Source organism: Corvus moneduloides, chromosome 2 (genome assembly GCF_009650955.1).
Source record: "Corvus moneduloides isolate bCorMon1 chromosome 2, bCorMon1.pri, whole genome shotgun sequence".
NCBI classification, from domain to species: Eukaryota; Metazoa; Chordata; class Aves; order Passeriformes; family Corvidae; genus Corvus; species Corvus moneduloides.
In genome coordinates, this window is record NC_045477.1 from 37756446 (window position 1) to 37769084 (window position 12639).

General features: G+C 47.5%; 1 protein-coding gene across 1 annotated transcript in view; it reads left to right on the forward strand.

The window, feature by feature from the left end:
• The first annotated feature begins 3840 nt into the window (after positions 1-3840).
• Positions 3841-12639, forward strand: part of FAT3 (FAT atypical cadherin 3) — a 408107-nt gene continuing 399308 nt past the window's right edge. Inside the window, exon 1 of the mRNA XM_032099136.1 lies at positions 3841-3985. The gene's annotated coding sequence lies outside the window, so the exon portion shown is untranslated. The remainder of the gene's footprint in view (positions 3986-12639) is intronic.

The window sequence follows — 12639 nt, forward strand, 5'->3', positions numbered from 1 at the left end:
ATCTAAACCTCCTCTGTTTCAGTTTAAGGCCATTTGCTCTAGTCCTCTCATGATAAAAGAGACCAGGTCCCTCTTCACCACAACCTCCTTTCAGGTAGTTGTAGAGAGTGAGGGGGTTCCCATTGAGCCTCCAGTTCTTTATACTACTGTCACCACCTTTCCAATATCATATTAAATTATAGAATGCTTTGGATTGGAAAGGACCTTTAAAGATCATCTAGCTCCAATGCCACTGCCATGGGCACATTCCACCAGAACAAGTTACTGAAAGCCTCATCCAACCTTTTCTTGAACACTTTCAGAGACATCCAGAACTTCTCTGGGCACCTGTGCCAGTGCCTCACTGCTCTCAGAGTAAAGAGTTTCTTCCTTATATCTAATCTAAATCTGCCCTCTTTCAAGTTAAAGCCATTACCTCACGCCTATCACTACATGCCCTTGTAAAAAGTCCTTCTTCAGCTTTCCTGCAGCCCCTTTTAAGTACTAAAAGGCTGCCATAAGCTTTCCCCAGGGCTTTCTCTTCGCCAGGCTGAACAATCCCAACTCTCTCAGCTGTCTTCACAGGAAAAGTACTCCAGCTCTCTGATCACCTTGGTGTCCCTTCTCTGGACTCACTACAACAAGTCCATGTTGCTCTTATTTTTGGGGCCTCAGAGCTGGATGACGTGCTACAGGTGGAGTCTCACAAGAGTGGAGTAAAGGGGGAGAATCCCCTCCCTCAACCTGCTGGCCATGCTGCTTTTCACGCAGCTGGGACATTGCTGGGTCACGTTGAGCTTCTGATCAACCAACACTCCCAAGCTCTTCTCCTCAGGGCTGCCCTCAATCCATTCTCTGCCCAGCCTGTATTTGTGCTTGGGATTGCTCTGACCGATGTGAAGGACCTTGCACTTGGCCTTGTTGCACTTCATGGGGTTCACAACAGGCCCACCTCCCAAGCCTGTCCAGGTTCTCCTGGATGGCATCCCTTCCCTCCAGCATGTCAACTGTACCACAAGCTTGGTGCTGTCAGCAAACTTGCCAAGGGTGCCCTCAGTTCTACCATCCTTGCCAGCTACAAAGATGTTAAACAAGCATTTGAAGCTCTTCACCTTTAAAGACCTGCTGTAAAATAGCAAGTTATTCTGAGGTGTGAAGGTAGGAGCTATGCTCCTGGCCATCCCCGTCTTGCTCTTGATTTGGGGCATCTTATTCAACCTGCTCTGAATCACCTTGCACAATAACGTAGATTTTACTGAACCTGACAGATACACAACTATAAAATGGTGATATGGGAGACAATATGATTCTTTCTGCCCTAGTTATTCCTTAAGCATAATTTGAGAACTGCTCACCTCCTTGAGGAAAAAAACAAAAAAAGATAATGAGATTGTTATAGATGAACAAAAATGTTATATACATGCAAAATGGTCTTGTTAATCAACAGAGCTCACTCCCTGCTGGAGGAAGCTCCAGAAGAACAACAGAAATCATTACCATGCTGGTAGGATTGATTAATTAGGAAAACAGCTTCTGCTAATACTCACTAGCATTTATACATTGTAAAATCCACTAAATATATGTGTAAATAACTTTCCTAAAGTGACAACTAAGGGTGCCTGAAGGGTGCCAAATTATGTTACTGTTGTTTTCTGCTTGTGTGGGTTTTGCATTGCAAGAAATGCTTCTGCATTGGCTAAGAAAGCCAGTAAGAGGGAGCTGAAATAGGAAGAGGACACATGGAAGGCACGTTCTGACACATGAGACAGGTTTGTCATAAGAGCAAACGAAAGCTGTACACCAGGGCACATTTTAATGGGGCTAAACAGGGGCTGGAGGAATATGGGATTAAATCCAGGATGCTTCTGCCAGGGAAAGTGTAGGTAAGGACAACACAGCCCCTCTAGAGCCTAAGGAAAACACTGTGAGGAGCAGGATCATCTCCCCCTCCCAGGACTAAGATCTGGACACCCTCTGGTTCTGCTTGAGGAATGGGGTAGCAAAAGCAGGCACACTCAGAAAGCATCTGTGTTGGCCCAGATGCTATCTGTTAGTGCCTTTTGTTCCACAGTATGAATTTCTGGGTAGAGGACTTTCAAATAATGTGGTTTAAATTTAGAAAGTGACCATTCAGTTATCAGTGCAGTTGAAAATTATAATGAAATGGAGCCCAATAACTCCAAAATACTGGTCAAAAGATGATCATCTGTGTAATGTGTGTTTTCTGGAGTTCATGTGTAATTATCAAGCACTATTTTTAGTCTGGGTTTCAGGAGAGTTCTGTTTAGTTCTTGGCTCTGCCACAGACTTCCTGCATGACCTTGGGCAAATCGGTTTCTTTCTCAGTGCCATCTGCAGCATAATACACTTTCCTCCCACTCTAAATTTGTCTTGTTGATGCGGATTATGGGCCTTTTGGAATAGGACATCTTCTTGCTGTGTTCATTTAGTGAGTGCCACAGTGAGGCTCTGAACTTGTGACTTCTAAATAGCTTTTTAATGCACCAAGATCACCTTCCATGGCCAGTGCAACCAGGTGGTGGGTGTAAAATCATTAGCTCTATTGTAGAATTTAGACAAAGCTAATGGGTTTTGGTGCATGCTTCCATTGCAGAACTTTTAATTTCAGCTGCTAAATTTTACAAGCAGGTTTTTTATTTATTTTCCTTCTCCTTTTACACAGAGCAGACCACGCCCTCCTGCTTTGTGGTTATTACCCCGCACCCTGCGATTAGTGTGGAACTGCTGGCTGGTTTTGTTTGCTTACTTGTTTTTTCACCTTCACACCAAATCACAGCAGCAAATTGCCTGGGGCATGAGTGTTTTATAGAACCAGTGATGGGCGCTATGCTTCCGCTCCTCACAGGGACCTTCTTACCTGTACTTGGGTTTAGCAGTTTTGACATGCAGCCAAGTGGGAGGCATGGACAAAGTGAGAAAACAGCAGACTAGAAAACAAACAAAAGTAGCAGCATTTCAAAGCTCTTGCAGAGGAGAAAATAGCTAAAGGTAGACATTGTTAAAAAAAAAGAAGAAAAGGAAAAAAGATGTCAAAGTGATCTCTTTCTCTCTTGAATGACATACGTGATCAGGCAGGAGCCTGGCCTCTACCGCTAGTGAAGGAAACGAACTGAACAGGTGATCAAACAGGTGCCTCACCACAACATCCTATTAAAATAGGTAGAGTGAGAACTTGGATATAAATTCACAAGCGCAGAAGGCACTAGATATATCTCCTCCCTTCTAAAGCCAAAGGGACCAGCTCTTTGGACAGGTGTAGCTTTCGCAGCAGAGTGTCACAGACTCTCACAGACCCCTGGCTCAGCCGCCCAACTGCGCTCGCAGGCAGGTTGCGGTCGGGCTGCCACCCCGGAGCGTGTCCCCGTGCTCAGCCAGCGGCCACCCGGGGATAGCGGGCGGGAGGGTCCCGGGCTGGCGCTGCTCTGCGCGGGGACCCGGCTGCTACCGCCCGCCCAGCGCGGCTCCCGGCAGGGCTCGGGGTGCAGGGGAAGCCGCGCCGGGTAAGGACGGGGCGGCAGCCGGTGAGCGCAGAGCCGGCACTGCCCGCCCGCCCGGCGGCAGGAGAGCAGCGGGGACCCCTGAAGGCAGCGGGGGACACCGGGCGACGCGACGCCCTGCCGGGAGCGGATGACCTTGAGCGAGGCCACTGTAGGACAGACGTTCCACGAGCGCCTCCTCGACCTCCCCTGCGCCGGGTCCGGGCGGTGGGAACCCCCCGGCGGGCGGGGCTGGGGCCGGGGCCGGGGCGGGCGGCGGCGGCGGCGGCGCGGTCCCTCCGGTCCCTCCCCGCGGGCGGGAGGCGGGCGGGGGCCGCGCTCCCGGCAGGCTGCGCTGGGCTGCGCTGCGCTGAGCTCGGCGCGGCGCCGGGCGGGGAGCGCCCCACTGCCGTCTCTCCTCGCCCCTTGCCACAGCCCGGCGGCGCCCAAGGCGGCATGGAGACCCAGCGTGGGAAGCGGTGGGGCAGCGCCCGGAGCTGAACCGGCCGGTGCGTACCCGCCTGGGGCTCGGGGAGGGGCGCGGAGGCGATGGCGGAGAAACTTTCCGCCGGGTAAACTCGGCGGTGCGCGGGGGCTCCGGGGGCTGCGGCCGCGACTCGGTGAAACTTCTGCTGCGGGGACTCGGCCGCGCACTGTCCCTGCACTGTGCTCGTGTCCCGCTCCCATCCCCTGACAGCGGCCGGTCGCGCTCCTGCTCTGCCCTGCAAGGTGCAGCAGTGGGCGGCTGCCCCGGGTGCGCTCCCCACTTCGCGCTGGGGTTTAGCTCGCAAGCGGGCAAGAGCTGGGTTTTCATGTTTTAAAAATTTCCTCGCCGCCTTTTAAGTGCTTTTATTTTGTAGTTTTTTGTTGGCGGCAGCTTTTTTGGGTTTTGAATATTTTGTTTTTTACCTTGTGGCAGCGAGGGCGAGGGGGTGTGCGTGTCTGTCGCTGCTCTTCAGCTGCAGTTGCTCTTGGCTGAGCCTGGGGACTGGCTGCAGCTGCTTGGGCTGGGGAGAGACGGGTGTTACCGGAGGACCTGCCTGTTCGTATTTCTATCTGTCTGTCTGTCTATCTGTTTGTCCGTCTATTTTTTCCTCCATGTTTTTAGGAGGGAGGGCTCGCCCCGTTCTCAGGCTCCGGCGCCGGGGGGCTGGCTGGAGCTGGGAGAGCGCTCTGTCCGGGACAGTGGGGGCAGCAGCCGTGTCCCCTCGTCCCTGCCGGGCTTTGCTGGGGCCGCTCGCTGCGGGCTCCCCATCCCCTCCGCCCTCTGCGCGCCCCGAAATTCGGACCGTGTGTCAGTGTGTCTGTCCGTGTGTGTGTGTGCAAGGGCTGGGACGTGCCTGGGGTGTGAATCCCTGGGAAGGGAACCTGCTCCGGCTGGCGGTGGGTTAAACGTGGCTCTCCCAGCTCTAACTTCTGCTATTAAAGGAAGTAATCCAGCCTCTCCTGCCCACTTTTTGAATCCCGCTGGATTATTTGCAGGGGGAAAAGGGAGCCGCGCTGCCCCAAGGAATGCATCAGTGCATTTTGTTAATTTTTCTTTCCTTAATTTTTTTTCTTACTATTTTTCATGGTGGTTTAGTGCCCTTGCTTTGTTGTTGGGAGGATTAAGCGTTGCCGAGTGTCCTTAGTCCTAGATTCAATTAAAATAAATGCAACTACAGGGGCCATAAAGGGAAGTCAGCACTGGCATCCCGGCAGAGGCACTAAAACATCAAGTTTGATTAAAAGGAAGGGACTCGAGGAAAGTAGTGCTTCTGTTGGTACTCATTTGCTTTGCCTTTGCAGTGCTGTCAGCTTAGAGAGGTACATGTATCTTTTGATCAGGATTCGTGTGTTCTTAACCAACCTCTGTCCAGCAGAAAGAAAGAAAAAGTCCTCTTCACAGGCAGAGGTGTTTTATCTTATCTCTCATTTAGCAAATGCTTTATGAAATTTGGTTTAAGTTCTCAGAAAAGGAATTAAAAATCAGGAGAGGGTGAACTATGAGGAATGCAGAGGAGAGTTGCTGCCCCATTCTAGTTGCTGCCTGAATGCTCTGCTTTTACTGAGGACTCATTCCCGGTCTGGAGCAGTTGTGTAAGGGTATAAGCATTAGCTGGGAAAGCAGAACAAGGCAGAATAGCCTGGCTAGTACTTGTCTGTCTCTTCCTGCTGACATTTGGAGGGCTGCTCCTTCATGTGAACAAAAATTTCCTTTCGTTGCTTGGAGAGAACTTGGTGGTGGGCGCAAGGAGAGAAGGAGTGATCCCTCTGGATCTAGCTTGCTCTTGGAGCTACTGAGAAAGAGCTTACAGGTGTGATTGTTGTGTTCCAAAAAACACTGGAGTCTTGTTGAGAGAGCCATACAGGAGGCAATGTACTGCAGGACTGCAAACTATGGATATCCCTCTGTCTGATCCTTTGGTGGTGCTAGTGTTGTAGAAAATCAGCAGTTTGGCTGTGCTTGCCTTGATGCAGCAAATCATAGTTTTATTTACTTTTGTTCCTGTTTATTTTAAAGCTTGATTCTTTACATAGCATCTGTTGGCATTGTAATGACTGTGCTCCGTACCTGCATGCCGATGGTGTCTAGGATGATTCCGTAACTGTGTGTTATGTTACTGTGTTGTTATCCTGTGTGCTGGACAGGGAGGGCGTATAGCCCCCCCCAGTTTCCCTAAATGCTGGCTTGCTCCTTTTCTCACACAAGGGCCTTCTGTTCCACCAGGTTATATTGTCATGGCTCCTACCATGTTGCACTACTGTGACCTGATGTACTCTGACTGATGGATTCTGTCAAATAGAATGAAATGAACAACTAGGAGGGAGTTAGGATGTTTAGCCATTGCTTGTTAGGAGCAGTTTGTGGGTGCTGTTCCACTACAGAGATATTTCTGTGCTGGGTTCTAAAATGTCTTCCGACACATGCCAACTGCAGTCATACAGCTGGTATTTACAGGCAGGTTTTTGTGAAGGACAGAAAGTTGGTTAGGATAAGGTTTGTTTTAGAATGGTGTGCCAGTGTGAAACATCATGCTTCTGGCTTCAGGTTTGAATCCCTTACAGTACAGCAGTGTCTTAAATTTCCTAACTGTTTGATGAGTATTTGCTTGCTTATGTGAAGGGTTTCATGACTTTAGCATGCAGTACATAACACAAAAGCTCTTGGCATTGTTAAGACCCTTACTGTGATGGCTGGAAGTTCCAGGGCAGAATGGGCAGGGACTCAAAATTAATGTGACAGAGGTGAAATCCTGGCTATGCTGACTTCAGTGGGAGTTTTGCCATAGAGGACAATGGGCCAAAGCTTCAATCCAGAAGTAGTTCTCCCTTCTTGTTGGTAATCCTGGTGTATTCTCTAGGGAAGCTTTTGCTTTTCTGCTGCCACCCAGACTGAGTCTGTTAGGCAGAGAAGATAGAAGTCTCTTAGGATGTCATGCTGTGCCTTTCACAAATACAGCATTCTTGGGAAGGAAATCAGGGCAGATAGGAGTGGAAACAAAACCCCAAATGTGGACACACACTGACTGTCTTGCTGCTTGTGTCCGAAGTCATTCCCAGGAACATGGATCAAGAGCTCTGAATGGAGCACAGTTAGCTTCTTGAAACTGCAGAGGAGGGATCTGTCAGTGCCTGCAGCCAGTGCATCTCCCAGTCCCTGCTTCTGCATTTGCAAATTATCGGTTTAGTGACAGACATTCAATATGTGAAGCAACAGTGCATTCATTAATTCAACCCTACTTAGCCTGTGCACAGTGAGTGAGTTTCCCATGTGTATGTTATCTAGTGAGTTATTCTCAGAGACACTTCATATATACAGCATCTAGATAAATTTTTATGTTACATGACAGTGACAAATGGGAAGTGTTTGCTATGTTCTTCCATGACTTGAAAGGTGTGTGTGTGACAGGATATCAGAATATGCATTTAATCAGTGTTGATTGAAAGCTGGTCCAGGTCATGGCCATGTAATAAAACTGATCTTTACAACAAGAATGTGTTGCTTCAGTTTATTATATTCAGTGGAATAGAAGAGGGTTTATTAATATATACCAAAAACGTTGACTGGGATTGAGGTATTTGAATCTGTCTGATTTTTTAAATTTTTTTTTCCAGTGGAAACACTGTGACGTCTGTAATTCCAGTCCAGACAGTTTTCTTTTACAGTACATTCTTCTACCATGCATTCACCCCAGACTTTTAGGTATTTTGCTCCTATATGATGACAAAAGGAATGAAAATATAAACTAATGTGAAACTGAGTAGCCTGTCTTGCATGTGCATCCTTATGTCCTTACTTTAACAGAGTTAAATAGAGTATGTTAAACAGTTATAAATATACCTTGTTAATATTTCTTAGCTTGTTTGCTATGAGGATTTATGCATCCAAAATGAAACAATACTAATTCCTACTTACTTTATACGAGTGCACAGGCCTCGTTTCATCCCAGTATAAAAAGTTACAGATATCGTAACAGTCATTGTATTAGACCCTGAAGTCATATGAATTGGTTAACATCTAGATGTGTGTATTAATGGCAAGTAAATTTTGGGCACTGTTAGTACTGTCAGGATGCAAAAGATGGCAGTGCTGTGAAGAGGGATCTGAGCAAACCCTGCTGGGCTGTCGTTTAAACCTCTGCTCTGGGATCTGCATGGACTTCCAGCTTCTGGGTTTGCGGTTTGGTTTGTTGTTTTTTTTTGGCATAAGTGCAAGTCAAAGAGTTGATGATCCCTGTTAATTGTATCCTTTGCTCTGTGTCTAAACCCTAAGTACTATATTCTCTTTAGTGCTTGAACTTAAGGGCTGAGCTGGAGGCAGGACTTGCTGGGTGCTGGACTGGAATATGCATCAAGTAGTGGTGTGAGAGAGTTGCTGTTCTTAGCTTGCTTGTTTTTCTTAACTTCATGTGCAGTGATGCAGGCTGGGGAAAGAGTGGCTTGAAAGCTGCCTAGTGGAAAAGGACCTGGGGGTGCTGGTCAACTGCAGCTGAATGTGAGCCAGCATGTGCCCAGGGGGCCAAGAAGGCCAATGGCATCCTGGCCTGGATCAGCAATAATGTGGCCAGCAGGACCAGGGCAGTGACCATCCCCCTGTACTCAGCACTGCTGAGGCCACACCTCCAATCCTGTGTCCAGTTCTGGGCCCCTCACTGCCAGAAAGACATTGAGGGGCTGGAGCGTGTCCAGAGAAGGGCAACAGAGCTGGGGAAGGGGCTGGAGCACAAGTCCAATGAGGAGCTGCTGAGAGAGCTGGGGGTGTTCAGTCTGGGGAAAAGGAGGCTCAGGAGGGACATTATCACTCTCTACAACTGCCTGAAAGGAGGGTGTAACTAGGTGGAGGTCAGTCTCTTCTACAATGTAGAAAGCCATAGGATGGGAGGAAATCGTGTCCGGTGATGCCAGGGGATACTTAGATTGGATATTAGGAAAAACTTCTTTGTGGAAAGGGCTGTCGAGCATTGGAAGAGGCTTCCAAGGGAATCGTCACCATCCCCGGAGTGATTTAAAGGATGTGCAGATGTGGCACTTGGGGATGTGGTTTAGTGGTGGACTTGGTGGTGCTGGGTTAATGGTTGGACTGGATGATCTTAGACATATTTTCCCACGTAAATGATTCTGTGATTCTATGAAAACTACAAGGGGTTTTTTGGGTGAAATTGGTGTTGCATGGGATTAGTAGCACTGATATGAAAACTTCCTGATTTCATTCTTTTTTTTCTTGAAAGAGTCAGGAGCAGACTTTGAGTAGGGTTGCAGGGATGTAGAGAGATGTAGGGTTTTGTGTTGGAAAATTCTCCATTGTCTTATTGAGCTGTTGTTGATTTTGCTGCTGTTCTTGGTGTATGAGCCTGGCTACTATAATAATTATACCTAAACATGTCTATGCCTGTACTGCCTGTCACCCACAGTAAATCAAAGGCATGGACCCTGCAGGCACTTAAAGCAAGTTAACACAAATGAAAAACGCCAGTGGCTTTGCCTGGGAGAACACAATATTTTATTTCTTTCTCCTAGATGATGACACTACTGATTGTATGGCTTCCACTGTGTGAGTGTAACTTCCTCTGACATCAGCACGTGTTGGCTTGGTCATTACACATGTTCCAGCCCAGTGCAGCCCCTGCTGCAGGGCCCCAGTGGTGTTGTCCCTCTGCTCCTGCAGAGTCCACAGCTCCATCCCTTGGCTGCCGAGCTGGTCAGAGAGATGTGGCAATATGTGGGGTGGCTCTTCTGGACTGAAATCCCTCTTCCTTCTCTACTGTCTACACTGATTTGGCCCTTCTTCTAAAAGGCATCCCTGATTTTTAAAATTTAAAAAAATTTTTAAGTAGATTTAGCAGCCCATCCTGAGATGTGGTGGGCTTTCCAGGCAGGTAGCCATGAACAGGCTGAGTTAGGCCACTTCTGTCTTCAGTGGAGCTGGTGGTGGGATTTAATGCTGATTGTAGTAAGAACTGCTTTTGGGCCATTTGGAACACTTGAAATCCTGCCCTGCAGCATTTCCATCTTCTTAGCTTAGTCCTGTAGAGCATCTGGGGAGAGGAAAATAGTTTTGAAGACTTCCTGTAGTGCTGGTGAGAAATGATCTGTCACCAGCACTGGAAATGCACCAGAAACACAACTTGTTTCTGCTTGCACTGTGCAAACTAGCCATAAATAATATTTCTTCCATGTCTTTGCAGACTTCAAAGAGTCTTCCAGCTGTTGCAGGAAGCCTATTGAGAGAAGGTAGCTGCAAGTTTAATTGTAGCTTCAGGACTTTAGCTCAATCAAAATCCAAACAATCTGATAAAAATTACAGACACTTGAATGTTGTTAAAGGTTAAAAGTAAGCCCTCTTCAGAACAGCTATTAATGTTTACATCTTAAAAAAAGGAGCTTATTAATATTCCTAAATAGCATTGAACATGTATTATTTTTCCCTTCAAACTATCTGAGCACTTCGTATGATAGTGCAGGTTATATTTGGTGATAAGTCCATATAATGACAGCATAAATATCAGTTTTGCTATCAGATGTGTTGCACTGGTATCTTTTTGATATTAAACATGATTATGTCCCACATTGCTTAAACAAATCATGGTACCCAGAGTCTTAAGCGGATGCCTTTATATCTGCTACAGGGTGAATTTTTTTGATGACTCCTCATATTTCACGGAATCCTAGAATGGTTTGGGTTGGAAGAGGCCTTAAAGATTAGCTAGCTCCAACCTCCCTACCATGGGCATGGACACATTTCACTAGATCACATTGCTCAAAGCCCTATCCAGCCTGGCCTTGAACACTTCCAGGGATCGAGTAGCCACAACTTTGCTGGGTAACCTGTTTCAGTGCCTCACCACCCTCACAGTAAGTAATTTCTTCCTAATACCTAATCTAAACCTGACCTCTTTCAGTTTTAAGACATTACCCCTCGTTCCATCACTACATTGTAAAATGAGAACTCCCTCTCCAGCTTTTTTAAAAGCTCAGTTTAGGTACTGGAAGGCTGCTAGGAGATCTCCCCAGTGCATTCTCTTCTCCAGGCTGAACAGCTCCGATTCTCTCAGCCTGTCTTCATAGGAGAGGTGTTCCAGTCCTCTGATCATCTTCATGGCCCTCCTCTGGACTGACTCCAACAGGTCCATGTCTTTCCTATGCTGAGGATCATGGAGCTTGGTGCAGTGGTCTAGGTGGGGTCTTGTGAGTGGAGCAGCGGGGCAGAATCACCTCCTTCAACCTGCTCTTCATGCTGCTTTTCATACAGTCCAGGACATGGTTGGCTTTCTGGGCTGCCAGCTTACATTTCTGGCTTAAGTTCAGTTTTTCATCCGCCAACATTCCCAAGTTCTCCTTCTCCCCAGGGCTGCTCTCAGTCCATTCTCTGCTCAGCCTGTATTTGTGCTTGGGATTGCTCTACCCCTGTGCAGAGCCTTGCACTTGGCCTTGTTGAACTTCATCAGGTTTGCACAGTCACACTTCTTGAGCCTGTTCAGATCCCTCTGGATGGCCTCCCTTCCCTCCAGCATCTCAACTGCACCACACAGCTTGGTGTCACCTGCAGAGTTGCTGAGGGTGCCCTCAATCCCACTGTCCATGTTACTGACAGAAATTATAAAAAGTTCTGCTCCCAGTACCTACCCCTGAGGAATGTCACTTGGAGTTTGACTAACCAGAAAATTCCTTATCCACCAAGTGGTCCATTCATGAAATCCATGTCTCTCCAGCTTAGAGATAAGGATGTTGTGCAGGACAGTATCAAATGCTTTGCACAAGTCCAGGTAGATGATGTCTGTTGCTCTTCTCTCATTCACCAGTACAGTCCCCAAAGAAGAAGGCCACCAGATTTGTCAGGCATCGTTTGCCCTTAGTAAAGCTGTGTTGGCTGTCACAAATTACCTGCCTATTTTCCATGTGCCTTAGCATGGTTTTGAGGAGCATATGCTCTGTGATCTTGCTGGGTACAGAGGTGACACTGACTGGCCTGTAGTTCCATGGATCTTCCTTTTTTCCCTTTTTAATGCCACAGTGTGAACTTTGTGGGCCTGCCATGACTTCTCAAATATGATAGATAGTGCTTAGCCACCTCCTCAGCCAGCTCCCTCAGAACCTGGAAATGCAGCTCATCGGATCCCATGGACTTGTGCCCCTTCAGGTTCCATAGATACTCTTGAACATCATGTCCTGCAGCGGGTGGTTATGGCTTCTCCATGTCCCTGACTTTGCCTTTGCTGGCTTGAGTGATGGGACTGGAGCACTTCACAGGGAAGACCTGTGGCAAAAAAGTCATAAGTACCTCAGTCATTTCTGTATCCCAGGTAACCAGGTCTTTTGTTTCCTTCTGGAGAGGGCCCACGTATTTCCTAATCTTCCTTCTATCACTGGTGTACCTGTAGAAGCTTTTATTGTTGCCCTTTACGTCCCTGGCCAGATTTAATTCTATCAGTTCTTTGGTTTTCGTAACCCCATCCCTATCTGCTCAGACAATCTCACTGTATTCCCTTCAGGGTGCCTATCCTTGCTGCCATGCTCTGGAAGCTTCCTTTTTGTGTTTGAGTTTGTCCAGGAGCCCATGCATCCATATTTAAATAAATAGTTAATAATTTTGAGATTTGCATGGGTGGGGTGGGTTTGGTTAGGTTGGTTGTTCAGGTTTGGTTTTTTGGTTTTTTTTGAAAGCTGGTGTTTGAGATTCTTT